This window comes from Schistocerca gregaria, chromosome 8, assembly GCF_023897955.1.
Source record: "Schistocerca gregaria isolate iqSchGreg1 chromosome 8, iqSchGreg1.2, whole genome shotgun sequence".
Taxonomy (NCBI): Eukaryota; Metazoa; Arthropoda; class Insecta; order Orthoptera; family Acrididae; genus Schistocerca; species Schistocerca gregaria.
The window spans coordinates 13,386,709-13,403,219 of record NC_064927.1 but is presented as its reverse complement, the minus strand read 5'-3'; positions in this window follow the sequence as shown (position 1 = coordinate 13,403,219).

Sequence of the window (16,511 nt, the reverse complement as noted above, 5' to 3'; positions counted from 1 at the left end):
AAGCGTAAACTGTTTGAGACATTACTCCCATGGAGGAAAGTGCGCATGGTGACTGTTGTATTCAATCCGGAGGCAATTTCTGTGTTTCATCAACACTCTGATAGTCCACAGATTAAAGAATGCCCTAAGATGTGCATCGGAAACTATACTGGTCTTCCATGGAACGATAAAAGCGTAAACTGTTTGAGACATTACTCCCATGGAGGAAAGTGCGCATGGTGACTGTTGTATTCAATCCTAATTGTAATTTCTGTGTTTCATCAACACTCTGATAGTCCACACATTACAGAATGTCCCCAGTTGTGCATCGGAAACTACTACAGGTCTTCCAGGGAACGATCAATGCGTAAACTGTTTGAGACATTACTCCCATGGAGGAAAGAGCGCATGGTGACTGTTGTATTCAATCCCGTGGCAATTTCTGTGCTTCATCATCACTTTAAAGGTCCACAGATTACAGAATGCCTCCAGATGGGCATCGTAAACTACTACTGGTCCTGCAGGGAACGATCAAAGCGTAGCCTGTTTGAGACATTACTCCCAAGGAGGAAAGTGCGCATGGTGACTGTTGTATTCAATCCCGATGCAAATTCTGTGTTTCATCAACACTCTGATAGTCCACAGACTACAGAATGCAACCAGATGTGCATCGGAAACTATACTGGTCTTCCAGGGAACGATAAAAGCGTAAAATGTTTGAGACATTACTCCCATGGAGGAAAGTGCGCATGATGACTGTTGTATTAAATCCCGATTCATTTTCTGTGTTTGAACAACACTCTGATAGTTTACAGATTACAGAATGCCTCCAGACGTGCATCGGAAACTACTACTGGTCTTAAAGGGAACGATCAAAGCGTATTCTGTATGAGACGTCACTCCCATGGAGGAAAATGCGCATGATGACTGTTGTATTCAATCCCAATGCAATTTCTGTGTCTCATCAACACTCTGATAGTCCACAGACTACAGAATGCCTCCAGATGTGCATCGGAAGCTACTACTGGTCTTGCAGGGAACGATAAAAGCGTAGACTTTTAGAGACATTACTCCCATGGAGGAAAGTGCGCATGGTGACTGTTGTATTGAATCCCGATGCAACTTCTGTGTTTCATCAACACTCTGTTAGTCCACAGATTGCGGAATGCCTCCAGATGTGCATCGCAATCTACTACAGGTCTTCCAGGGAACGATCAAAACGTAATCCGTTTGAGACATTACTCCCAAGGAGGAAAGTGCGCATGGTGACTGTTGTATTCAATCCTGATTGCAATTTCTGTGTTTCATCAACACTCTGATAGTCCACACATTACAGAATGTCCCCAGATGTGCATCGGAAACTACTACTGGTCTTCCAGGGAACGATCAAATCGTAAACTGTATGAGACATTACTCCCATGGAGGAAAGTGCGCATGGTGACTGTTGTATACAATCCCGAGGCAATTTCTGTGTGTCATCAACACTCTGATAGTCCACAGATTAAAGAATGCCCCAAGATGTGCATCGGAAACTATACTGGTCTTCCAGGGTACGATAAAAGCGTAAACTGTTTGAGACATTACTCGCATGGAGGAAAGTGCGCATGGTGACTGTTGTATCCAATCATGATGGTAATTTCTGTGTTTTAACAACACTCTGATAGTCCACACATTACAGAATGTCCCCAGTTGTGCATCGGAAACTACTACAGGACTTCCAGAGAACGATCAATGCGTAAACAGTTTGAGACATTACTCCCATGGAGGAAAGTGCTCATGGTGACTGTTGTATTCAATCCCGTGGCAATTTCTGTGCTTCATCAACACTTCGAAGGTCCACAGATGACAGAATGCCTCTAGATGTGCATCGTAAACTACTACTGGTCCTGCAGGGAACGATCAAAGCGTAGACTGTTTGAGACATTACTCGCAAGGAGGAAAGTGCGCATGGTGACTGTTATATTCAATCCCGAGGCAAATTCTGTGTTTTATCAACACTCTGTTAGTCCACAGATTGCAGAATGCCTCCAGATGTGCATCGGAAGCTACTACTGGTCTTGCAGGGAACGATAAAAGCGTAGACTTTTAGAGACATTACTCCCATGGAGGAAAGTGCGCATGGTGAATGTTGTATTGAATCCCGATGCAACTTCTGTGTTTCATCAACACTCTGTTAGTCCACAGATTGCGGAATGCCTCCAGATGTGCATCGCAAACTACTACAGGTCCTCCAGGGAACGATCAAAACGTAATCTGTTTGAGACATTACTCCCAAGGAGGAAAGTGCGCATGGTGACTGTTGTATTCAATCCTGATTGCAATTTCTGTGTTTCATCAACACTCTGATAGTCCACACATTACAGAATGTCCCCAGATGTGCATCGGAAACTACTACTGGTCGTCCAGGGAACGATCAAAGCGTAAACTGTTTGAGACATTACTCCCATGGAGGAAAGTGCGCATGGTGACTGTTGTATTCAATCCGGAGGCAATTTCTGTGTTTCATCAACACTCTGATAGTCCACAGATTAAAGAATGCCCTAAGATGTGCATCGGAAACTATACTGGGCTTCCAGGGAACGATAAAAGCGTAAACTGTTTGAGACATTACTCCCATGGAGGAAAGTGCGCATGGTGACTGTTGTATTCAATCCTAATTGTAATTTCTGTGTTTCATCAACACTCTGATAGTCCACACATTACAGAATGTCCCCAGTTGTGCATCGGAAACTACTACAGGTCTTCCAGGGAACGATCAATGCGTAAACTGTTTGAGACATTACTCCCATGGAGGAAAGTGCGCATGGTGACTGTTGTATTCAATCCCGTGGCAATTTCTGTGCTTCATCAACACTTTAAAGGTCCACAGATTACAGAATGCCTCCAGATGGGCATCGTAAACTACTACTGGTCCTGCAGGGAACGATCAAAGCGTAGACTGTTTGAGACATTACTCCCAAGGAGGAAAGTGCGCATGGTGACTGTTGTATTCAATCCCGATGCAAATTCTGTGTTTCATCAACACTCTGATAGTCCACAGACTACAGAATGCAACCAGATGTGCATCGGAAACTATACTGGTCTTCCAGGGAACGATAAAAGCGTAAACTGTTTGAGACATTACTCCCATGGAGGAAAGTGCGCATGATGACTGTTGTATTAAATCCCGATTCAATTTCTGTGTTTGAACAACACTCTGATAGTTTACAGATTACAGAATGCCTCCAGATGTGCATCGGAAACTACTACTGGTCTTAAAGGGAACGATCAAAGCGTATTCTGTATGAGACGTCACTCCCATGGAGGAAAATGCGCATGATGACTGTTGTATTCAATCCCAATGCAATTTCTGTGTCTCATCAACACTCTGATAGTCCACAGACTACAGAATGCCTCCAGATGTGCATCGGAAGCTACTACTGGTCTTGCAGGGAACGATAAAAGCGTAGACTTTTAGAGACATTACTCCCATGGAGGAAAGTGCGCATGGTGACTGTTGTATTGAATCCCGATGCAACTTCTGTGTTTCATCAACACTCTGTTAGTCCACAGATTGCGGAATGCCTCCAGATGTGCATCGCAAACTTCTACAGGTCTTCCAGGGAACGATCAAAACGTAATCTGTTTGAGACATTACTCCCAAGGAGGTAAGTGCGCATGGTGACTGTTGTATTCAATCCTGATTGCAATTTCTGTGTTTCATCAACACTCTGATAGTCCACACATTACAGAATGTCCCCAGATGTGCATCGGAAACTACTACTGGTCTTCCAGGGAACGATCAAAGCGTAGACTGTTAGAGACATTACTCCCATGGAGGAAAGTGCGCATGGTGACTGTTGTATTGAATCCCGATGCAATTTCTGTGTTTCATCAACTCTTTGAAGGTAAAAAGATTACAGAATGCCACCAGATGTGCATCGGAAACTACTACTGGTCTTGAAGGGAACGATCAAAACGTAGACTGTTTGAGACATTACTCCCATGGAGGAAAGTGCGCTTGGTGACTGTTGTATTCAATCCCGCGGCAATATCTGTGTTTCATCAACACTCTGAAGGTCCTTAGATTACAGAATGCCTCCAGATGCGCATCGGAAACTTCTACTGGTCTTGCACTGAACGATCAAAGCGTAGACTGTTTGAGACATTACTCCCATGGAGGAAAGTGCGCATGGTGACTGTTGTATTCAATCCCGATGCAATTTCTGTGTTTCATCAACACTCTGATAGTAAACACATTACAGAATGCAAACAGATGTGCATCGGAAACTACTACAGGTCTTCCAGGGAACGATCAATGCGTAAACTGTTTGAGACATTACTCCCATGGAGGAAAGTGCGCATGGTGACTGTTGTATTCAATCCCGTGGCAATTTCTGTGCTTCATCAACACTTTAAAGGTCCACAGATTACAGAATGCCTCCAGATGGGCATCGTAAACTACTACTGGTCCTGCAGGGATCGATCAAAGCGTAGACTGTTTGAGACATTACTCCCAAGGAGGAAAGTGCGCATGGTGACTGTTGTATTCAATCCCGATGCAAATTCTGTGTTTCATCAACACTCTGATAGTCCACAGACTACAGAATGCAACCAGTTGTGCATCGGAAACTATACTGGTCTTCCAGGGAACGATAAAAGCGTAAACTGTTTGAGACATTACTCCCATGGAGGAAAGTGCGCATGATGACTGTTGTATTAAATCCCGATTCAATTTCTGTGTTTGAACAACACTCTGATAGTTTACAGATTACAGAATGCCTCCAGATGTGCATCGGAAACTACTACTGGTCTTAAAGGGAACGATAAAAGCGTATTCTGTATGAGACGTCACTCCCATGGAGGAAAATGCGCATGATGACTGTTGTATTCAATCCCAATGCAATTTCTGTATCTCATCAACACTCTGATAGTCCACAGACTACAGAATGCCTCCAGATGTGCATCGGAAGCTACTACTGGTCTTCCAGGGAACGATAAAAGCGTAGACTTTTAGAGACATTACTCCCATGGAGGAAAGTGCGCATGGTGACTGTTGTATTGAATCCCGATGCAACTTCTGTGTTTCATCAACACTCTGTTAGTCCACAGATTGCGGAATGCCTCCAGATGTGCATCGCAAACTACTACAGGTCTTCCAGGGAACGATCAAAACGTAATCTGTTTGAGACATTACTCCCAAGGAGGAAAGTGTGCATGGTGACTGTTGTATTCAATCCTGATTGCAATTTCTGTGTTTCATCAACACTCTGATAGTCCACAGACTACAGAATGTCCCCAGATGTGCATCGGAAACTACTACTGGTCTTCCAGGGAACGATCAAAGCGTAAACTGTTTGAGACATTACTCCCATGGAGGAAAGTGCGCATGGTGACTGTTGTATACAATCCCGAGGCAATTTCTGTGTGTCATCAACACTCTGATAGTCCACAGATTAAAGAATGCCCCAAGATGTGCATCGGAAACTATACTGGTCTTCCAGGGTACGATAAAAGCGTAAACTGTTTGAGACATTACTCCCATGGAGGAAAGTGCGCATGGTGACTGTTGTATCCAATCATGATGGTAATTTCTGTGTTTTATCAACACTCTGATAGTCCACACATTACAGAATGTCCCCAGTTGTGCATCGGAAACTACTACAGGACTTCCAGAGAACGATCAATGCGTAAACAGTTTGAGACATTACTCCCATGGAGGAAAGTGCTCATGGTGACTGTTGTATTCAATCCCGTGGCAATTCCTGTGTTTCATCAACACATTGAAGGTCCACATATTACAGAATGCTTCCAGATGTGCATCAGAAACTACTACTGGTCTTGCAGAGAACGATCAAAGCGTAGACTGTTTGAGACATTACTGCCATGGAGGAAAGTGCGCATGGTGACTGTTGTATTCAATCCCGGCGCAATTCCTGTGTTTCATCAACACTTTGAAGGTCCACATATTACAGAATGCTTCCAGATGTGCATCAGAAACTACTACTGGTCTTGCAGGGAACGATCAAAGCGTAAATTCTTTGAGACATTACTCCCATGGAGGAAAGTGCGCATGGTGACTGTTGTATTCAATCCCGATGCAATTTCTGTGTCTCATCAACACTTTGAAAGTCCACAGATAACAGAATGCCTTCAGATGTGCATCGGAAACTACTACTGGTCTTCCAGAAAACGATCAAAGCGTAGACAGTTTGAGACATTACTCCCATAAAGGAAAGTTCGCATGGTGACTGTTGTATTCAGTCCCGATGCAATATCTGTGTTTCAACAACACTCTGATAGTCCACAGATTACAGAATGCCTCCAGATATGCATCCGAAACTACTCCTGGTCATCCATAGAACGATCAAAGCCTAGGCTGTTTGAGACATTAATCCCATGGAGGAAAGTGCGCATGGTGAATGTTGTATTCAACCCCGATGCAATTTCTGTGTTTCAACAACACTCTGATATTCAAGAGATAACAGAATGCCTCCAGATGTGCATCGGGAAATACTACTGGTCTTCCAGGGAACGATCAAAGCGTAGACTGTTTGAGACATTACTCCCATTTAGGAAAATTGCGCATGGTGACTGTTTTATTCAATCCCGATGCAATTTTTGTGTTTCACCAACGCTCTGATAGTCCACACATTACAGAATGTCCCCAGATGTGCATCGGAAGCTACAACTGGTCTTCCATGGAACGATCAAATCGTAAACTGTTTGAGACATTACTCCCATGGAGGAAAGTGCGCATGGTGACTGTTGTATTCAATCCCGATGCAATTTCTGTGTTTCATCAACACTCGGTTAGTCCACAGATTGCAGAATGCCTCCAGATGTGCATCGGAAAGTACTACAGGTCTTCCAGGGAACGATCAAAACGTAAACTGTTTGAGACATTACTCCCAAGGACGAAAGTGCGCTGGTGACTGTCGTATTCAATCCTGATTGCAATTTCTGTGTTTCATCAACACTCTGATAGTCCACACATTACAGAATGTCCCCAGATGTGCATCGGAAACTAGTACAGGTCTTCCAGGGAACGATCAAAACGTAAACTGTTTGAGACATTACTCCCAAGGAGGAAAGTGCGCATGGTGACTGTTGTATTCAATCCTGATTGCAATTTCTGTGTTTCATCAACACTCTGATAGTCCACACATTACAGAATGTCCCCAGATGTGCATCGGAAACTACTACTGGTCTCCCAGGGAACGATGAAAGCGTAAACTGTTAGAGTCATTACTCCCATGGAGGAAAGTGCGCATGGTGACTGTTGTATTCAGTCCCGATGCACTTTCTGTGTTTCAACAACACTCTGATAGTCCACAGATTACAGAATGCCTCCAGATGTGCATCGGAAACTACTACTGGTCTTCCAGTTAACGATCAAAGCGTAAACTGTTAGAGACATTAATCCCATGGAGGAAAGTGCGCATGGTGAATGTTGTATTCAACCCCGATGCAATTTCTGTGTTTCAACAACACTCTGATAGTCAACAGATAACAGAATGCCTCCAGATGTGCATCGGAAACTACTACTGGTCTTCCAGGGAACGATCAAAGCGTAGACAGTTTGAGACATTACTCCCATGGAAGAAAGTGCGCATGGTGACTGTTGTATTCAATCCCGATGCAATTTCTGTGTTTCATCAACACTCAGATAGGTTACAGATTACAGAATGCCTGCAGATGTGCATCGCAAACTACTACTGGTCTTCCAGGGAACGATCAAAGCGTAGACTGTTTGAGACATTACCCCCATGGAGGAAAGTGCGCATGGTTGACTGTTGAATTCAATCTCGCGGCAATGCCTGTGTTTCATAAACACGTTGAAGGTCCACAGATTACAGAATGCCTCCAGATTTGCATCGGAAACTACTACTGGTCTTCCAGGAAACGATCAAACCGTAGACTGTTTGAGACACTACTCCCATGGAGGAAAGTGGGAATGGTGACTGTTGTATTCAATGCCGAGGCTATCTCTGTGTTTCATCAACACTTTGAAGGTCCACAGGTTGCAGAATGCCTCCAGATGTGCATCGGAAACTACTACTGGTCTTGCAGGGAACGATCAAAGCGTAGACAGTTTGAGACATTACTCCCATGGAGGAAAGTGCGCTTGGTGACTGTTGTATTCAATCTCGATGCAATTTCTGTGTTTGAACAACACTCTGATAGTTTACAGGTTACAGAATGCCTCCAGATGTGCATCGCAAACTACTACTGGCCTTACAGGGAACGATCAAGGCGTAGACTGTTTGAGACATTACTCCCGTGGAGGAAAGTGCGCATGGTGACTGTTGTATTCAATCGCGCGGCAATTCCTGTGTTTCGTGTGTGTGAGTTTGAGGTTTACGGCTGTGTTTCATCAACACTTTGAAGGTCCACAGATTACAGAATGCCTCCAGATGTGCATCGGATACTACTACTGGTCTTCCAGGAAACGATCCAACCGTAGACTGTTTGAGACATTACTGCCATGTAGGAAAGTGCGCATGATGTCTGTTGTATTCAATCCCGAGGTAATTTCTGTGTTTCATCAACAATTTGAAGGTCCACAGATTACACAATGCCACCAGATGTGCATCGGAAAATACTACTGGTCGTGCAGGGAAAGATCAAAGCGTAAACTCTTTGAGACATTACACCCTTGGAGGGAAGTGTGCATGGTGTCTGTTGTATTCAATCCTGATGCAATTTCTGTGTTAGATCAACACTTTGAAGGTCCACAGATTACAGAATGCCGCCAGATGTGCATCGGAAACTACTACTGGTCTTCCAGGAAACGATCAAAGCGTAACCAGTTTGAGACATTACTCCCATGGAGGAAATTTCGCATGGTGACTGTTGTATTCAATCCCGATGCAATTTTTGTGTTTCATCAACACTCTGATAGTCCACACATTACACAATGTCCCCAGATGACCATCGGAAACTACTAATGGTATTCCAGGGAACGATCAAATTGTAAACTGTTTGAGACATTACTCCCATGGAGGAAAGCGTGCATGGTGTCTGTTGTATTCAATCCCGATGCAATTTCTGTGTTTTATCAACACCCTGATTGTCCACAGACTACAGAATGCCTCCAGATGTGCATCGGAAACTACTACTGGTCTTCCAGGGAACGATCAAAGCGTAGAATGCTTGCGACATTACTCCCATGTAGGAATGTGCGCTTGGTGACTGTTGTATTCAATCCTGAAGCAATTTCTGCGATTCATCAACACTCTGATAGTCCACACATTACAGAATGTCCCCAGATGTGCATCGGAAACCACTACTGGTCTTAAAGGGAACGATCAAAGCGTAAACTGTTTGAGACATTACTCCCATGGAGGAAAGTTCGCATGGTGACTGATGTATTCAATCCCGATGCTATTTCTGTGTTTCATCAACACTTTCAAGGTCCACAGACTTCAGAATGCCTCCAGATGTGCATCGGAAACTACTACTGCTCTTCCAGGAAACGATCAAAGGGTAGACAGTTTGAGACATTACTCCCATGTAGGAATGTTCGCATGGTGAGTGTCGTATTCAATCCCGATGCAATTTCTGTGTTTCATCAACACTCTGATAGGCCACACATTACAGAATGCCCCCAGATGTGCATCGGAAACACTACTGGTCTTCCAGGGAACGATCAAAGCGGAATCTCTTTGAGACGTTACTCCCATGGTGGGAAGTGCGCATGGTGACTGTTGTATTCAATCCTGATGCAATTTCTGTGTTACATCAACACTCTGATAGTCCACAAATTACAGAGTGCCTCCAGATGTGCATCGGAAACTACTACTCGTCTTCCAGGGAACGATCAAAGCATAAACTCTTTGAGACATTGCTCCCATGGAGGAAAGTGCGCATGGTGACTGTTGTATTCAATCCCGATGCAATTTCTGTGTTTTATCAACACTTTGAGGGTCACCAGATTACAGAATGCCTCCAGATGTGCATCGGAAACTACTACTGGTCATGCAGGGAACGATTAAAGCGTAGACGGTTTGAGACATTACTCCCATGGTGGAAAGTGCGAATGGTGACTGTTGTATTCAATCCCGATGCAATTTCTGTGTTTCATCAACACTCTGGTAGTCACCAGATTACAGAATGCCTCCAGATGTACATCGGAAACTACTACTGGTCTTCCAGGGAACAATCAGAGCGTAGACTGTTTGTGACATTACTCCCATGGAGGAAAGTGCGCATGGTGACTGTTGTATTCAATCCCGATGCAATTTCTGTGTTTTATCAACACTTTGAAGATCCAAAGATTACAGAATGCTTCCAGACGTGCATGGGAAACTACTACTGGTCGTCCAGGGAACGATCAATGCGTAGCCTGTTTGAGACATTACTCCCATGGGGGAATGTTCGCATGGTGATTGTTGTATTCAATCCCGATGCAATTTCTGTGTTTCATCAACACTTTGAAGGTCCACAGATTGCAGAATGACTCCAGATGTGCATCGGATCCTTCTACTGGTCTTGCAGGGAACGATCAAAGCGTAAACTGTTTGAGACATTACTCCCATGGAGGTAAGTGCGCATGGTGACTGCTGTATTCAATCGTCATGCAATTTCTGTGTTTCATCAACACTCTGTTAGTCCACACATTACAGAATGTACCCAGATGTGCATCGGAAACTACTACTGGTCTTCCAGGGAACGATCAAAGCGTAAACTGTTTGAGACATTACTCCCATGGTGGAAAGTGCGCATGGTGACTGTTGTATTCAATCCCGATGCAATTTCTGTGTTTTATCAACACCCTGATAGTCCACAGACTACAGAATGCCACCAGGTATGCATCGGAGACTACTACTGGTCTTCCAGGGTACCATCAAAGCGTAGAATGCTTGCGACATTACTCCCATTTGGGAACGTGCGCATGGTGACTGTTGTATTCAATCCCGATGCAATTTCTGTGTTTCATCAACACTCTGATAGTCCACACATAACAGAATGCCCATAGATGTGCATCGGAATCTACTACTGGTCTTCCAGGGAACGATCAAAGCGTAGACTGTTTGAGACATTACTCCCAGGAGGAAAGTGCGCATGGTGACTGTTGTATTCAATCCTGATGTAATTTCTTTGTTTCATTAACACTCTGATAGTCCTCACTGTACAGAAAGCTTCCAGATGTGCATCGGAAACTACTACTGGTCTTCCAGGGAACGATCAAAGCGAAAACTGTTTGAGACATTACTCCCATGGAGGAAAGTGCGCATGGTGACTGCTGTATTCAATCGTCATGCAATTTCTGTGTTTCATCAACACTCTGTTAGTCCACACATTACAGAATGCCTCCAGATGTGCATCGGAAACTACTACTGGTCTTGCAGGGATCGATCAAAGCGTAGAATGCTTGCGACATTACTCCCATGTAGGAAAGTGGGCATAGTGACTGGTGTATTCAATCCCGATGCAATTTCTGTGTTTCATCAACACTCTGAAGGTCCACAGATTACAGAATGCCTCCAGATGTGCATCGGAAACACTACTGGTCTTCCAGGGAACGATCAAAGCGTAAACTGTTAGAGACATTACTCCCATGGAGGAAAGTGTGCATGGTGACTGTTGTATTCAATCCTGATGCAATTTCTGTGATTCATCAACACTCTGATAGTCCACACTTTACAGAATGTCCCCAGATGTGCATCGGAAACTACTACTGGTCTTCCAGGGAACGATCAAAGCGTAAACTGTTTGAGACATTACTCCCATGGAGGAAAGTGCGCATGGTGACTGTTGTATTCAATCCCGATGCAATTTTTGTGTTTTATCAACACTCTGATAGTCCACATACTACAGAATGCCTCCAGATGTTCATCGGAAACTACTACAGGTCTTCCAATGATCGATCAAAGCGTAGATAGTTTGAGACATTACTCCCATGGAGGAACGTTCGCATGGTGACTGTTGTATTCAATCACGATACTATTTCTGTGTTTCTTCAAAACTCTGAAAATCCACACATTAGAGAATGACCGCAGATATGCATCGCAAACTACTACTGGTCTTCCAGGGAACGATCAAAGCCTAAACTGTTTGTGACATTACTCCCATGGAGGAAAGTGCGCATAGTGACTGTTGTATTCAATCCCGATGCAATTTCTGTGTTTCATCAACACTCTGATAGTCCACAGATTACAGAATGCCTCCAGATGTGCATCGGAAAATACAACAGGTCTTCCAGGGAACGATCAAAGCGTAGACTGTTTGATGCATTACTCCCATGGAGGAAAGTGCGCATGGTGACTGTTGTATTCAATCCCGATTCAATTTCTGTGTTTCATCAACACTTTGAAGGTCCACAGATTACAGAATGCCTCCAGATGTGCATCGGAAACACTACTGGTCTTCCAGGGAACGATCAAAGCGTAAACTGTTAGAGACATTACTCCCATGGAGGAAAGTGTGCATGGTGACTGATGTATTCAATCCTGATGCAATTTCTGTGATTCATCAACACTCTGATAGTCCACACTTTACAGAATGTCCCCAGATGTGCATCGGAAACTACTACTGGTCTTCCAGGGAACGATCAAAGCGTAAACTGCTTGAGACATTACTCCCATGGAGGAAAGTGCGCATGGTGACTGTTGTATTCAATCCCGATGCAATTTTTGTGTTTTATCAACACTCTGATAGTCCACATACTACAGAATGCCTCCAGACGTTCATCGGAAACTACTACAGGTCTTCCAGGAATCGATCAAAGAGTAGATAGTTTGAGACATTACTCCCATGGAGGAAAGTTCGCATGGTGACTGTTGTATTCAATCCCGATGCTATTTCTGTGTTTCATCAACACTCTGATAGTCCACAGATTACAGAATGCCTCCAGATGTGCATCGGAAACTACTCCTGGTCATCCAGGGAACGATCAAAGCGTAGACTCTTTGAGACATTACTCCCATGGAGGAAAGTGCGCATGGTGACTGTTGTATTCATGCCCGATGCAATTTCTGTGTCTCATCAACACTTTGAAGGTCCACAGATTTCAGAATGCCTCCAGATGTGCATCGGAAACTACTACTGCTCTTCCACGTAACGATCAAAGGATAGACAGTTTGAGACATTACTCCCGTGTAGGAAAGTTCGCATGGTGACTGTCGTATGCAATCCCGATGCAATTTCTGTGTTTCATCAACACTCTGATAGGCCACACATTACAGAATGTCCCCAGATGTGCATCGGAAACACTACTGGTCTTCCAGGGAACGATCAAAGCGGAAACTCTTTGAGACGTTACTCCCATGGAGGAAAGTGCGCATGGTGACTGTTGTATTCAATCCTGATGCAATTTCTGTGTTTCATCAACACCCTGATAGTCCACAAACTACAGAATGCCTCCAGATGTGCATCGGAAACTACTACTTGTCTTCCAGGGAACGATCAAAGCGTAAACTCTTTGAGACATTACTCCCTTGGTGGAAAGTGCGCATGGTGACTGTTGTATTCAATCCCGATGCAACTTCTGTGTTTTATCAACACTTTGAGGGTCGACAGATTACAGAATGCCTCCAGATGTGCATCGGAAACTACTACTGGTCATGCTGGGAACGATTAAAGCGTAGACTGTTTGAGACATTACTCCAATGGAGGAAAGTGCGAATGGTGACTGTTGTATTCAATCCCGATGCAATTTCTGTATTTCATCAACACTCTGGTAGTCCCCACATTACAGAATGCCTCCAGATGTGCATCGGAAACTACTACTTGTCTTGCAGGAAACGATCAGAGCGTAGACTGTTTGTGACATTACTCCCATGGAGGAAAGTGCGCATGGTGACTGTTGTATTCAATGCTGATGCAATTTATGTGTTTCATCAACACTCTGAAAATCCACACATTACAGAATGCCCCCAGATATGCATCGGAAACTACTACTGGTCTTCCAGGGAACGATCAAAGCGTAGACTGTTTGAGGCATTACTCCCATGGAGGAAAGTGCGCATGGTGACTGTTGTATTCAATCCCGAAGCAATTTCTGTGTTTCATCAACACTCTGATAGTCCACACATTACAGAATGTCCACAGATGTGCATCAGAAACTACTACTGGTCTTCCATGGAACGATCAAAGCGTAAACTGTTAGAGACATTACTCCCATGGAGGAAAGTGTGCATGGTGACTGTTGTATTCAATCCTAATGCAACTTCTGTGTTTCATCAACACTTTGAAGGTCCACAGATTACAGAATGATTCCAGATGTGCATCGGAAACTACTACTGGTCTTCCAGGGAACGATCAATGCGTAGACTGTTTGAGACATTACTCCCATGGGGGAATGTGCGCATGGTGATTTATGTATTCAATCCCGATGCAATGTCTGTGTTTTATCAACACTTTGAAGGTCCACAGAATGCAGAATGACTCCAGATGTGCTTCGAATACTTCTACTGGTCTTGCAGGGAACGATCAAAGCCTAAACTGTTTGAGACATTACTCCCATGGAGGTAAGTGCGCATGGTGACTGCTGTATTCAATCCTGATGCAATTTCTGTGTTTCATCAACACTCCGTTAGTCCACACATTACAGAATGTACCCAGATGTGCATCGGAAACTACTACTGGTCTTCCAGGGAACGATCAAAGCGTAAACTGTTCGAGACATTACTCCCATGGAGGAAAGAGCGCATGGTGACTGTTGTATTGAATCCCAATACCTTTTTGTGTTTCATCAACACTTTCAAGATCCAAAGATTACTGAATGCCACCAGATGTGCATCAGAAACTACTACTGGTCTTCCAGGAAACGATCAAACCATAGACTGTTTGAGACATTACTCGCATGGAGGGAAGTGCGCATGGTGACTGTTGTATTCAATCCCGATGCAATTTCTGTGTTTCATCAACACTCTGATAGTCCACACATTACAGAATGTCCCCAGATGACCATAGGAAACTACTAATGTTCTTCCAGGGAACGATCAAAGCGTAGACAGTTTGAGACATTACTCCCATGGAGGAAAGTTCGCATGGTGACGGTTGTATTCAATCCCGATGCAATTTCTGTGTTTCATCAACACTTTGAAGGTCCACAGATTACAGAATGCCTTGAGATGTGCATCGGAAACTACTACTGGTCTTGCAGGAAACGATCAAAGCGTAGACTGTTTGAGACATTACTCCCATGGAGGAAAGTGCGCATGGTGACTGTTGTATTCAATCCCGAAGCAATTTCTGTGATTCATCAACACTCTGATAGTCCACACATTACAGAATGTCCACAGATGTGCATCAGAAACTACTACTGGTCTTCCATGGAACGATCAAAGCGTAAACTGTTAGAGACATTACTCCCATGGAGGAAAGTGTGCATGGTGACTGTTGTATTCAATCCTAATGCAACTTCTGTGTTTCATCAACACTTTGAAGGTCCACAGATTACAGAATGATTCCAGATGTGCATCGGAAACTACTACTGGTCTTCCAGGGAACGATCAATGCGTAGACTGTTTGAGACATTACTCCCATGGGGGAATGTGCGCATGGTGATTTATGTATTCAATCCCGATGCAATGTCTGTGTTTTATCAACACTTTGAAGGTCCACAGAATGCAGAATGACTCCAGATGTGCTTCGAATACTTCTACTGGTCTTGCAGGGAACGATCAAAGCGTAAACTGTTTGAGACATTACTCCCATGGATGTAAGTGCGCATGGTGACTGCTGTATTCAATCCTGATGCAATTTCTGTGTTTCATCAACACTCCGTTAGTCCACACATTACAGAATGTACCCAGATGTGCATCGGAAACTACTACTGGTCTTCCAGGGAACGATCAAAGCGTAAACTGTTCGAGACATTACTCCCATGGAGGAAAGAGCGCATGTTGACTGTTGTATTGAATCCCGATACCATTTTGTGTTTCATCAACACTTTCAAGATCCAAAGATTACTGAATGCCACCAGATGTGCATCAGAAACTACTACTGGTCTTCCAGGAAACGATCAAACCATAGACTGTTTGAGACATTACTCGCATGGAGGGAAGTGCGCATGGTGACTGTTGTATTCAATCCCGATGCAATTTCTGTGTTTCATCAACACTCTGATAGTCCACACATTACAGAATGTCCCCAGATGACCATAGGAAACTACTAATGTTCTTCCAGGGAACGATCAAAGCGTAGACAGTTTGAGACATTACTCCCATGGAGGAAAGTTCGCATGGTGACGGTTGTATTCATTCCCGATGCTATTTCTGTGTTTCATCAACACTCTGATAGTCCACAGATTACAGAATGCCTCCAGGTGTGCCTCGGAAACTAATACTGGTCTTCCAGGGAACGATCAAAGCGTAGACTGTTTGTGACATTACTCGCATGGAGGAAAGTGCGCATGATGACTGTTGTATTCAATGCTGATGCAATTTCTGTGTTTCATCAACACTCTGAAAATCCACACATTACACAATGACCGCAGATATGCATCGGAAACTACTACTGGTCTTCCAGGGAACGATCAAAGCGTAAACTGTTTGAGACATTACTCCCATGGAGGAAAGTGCGCATGGTGACTGTTGTATTCA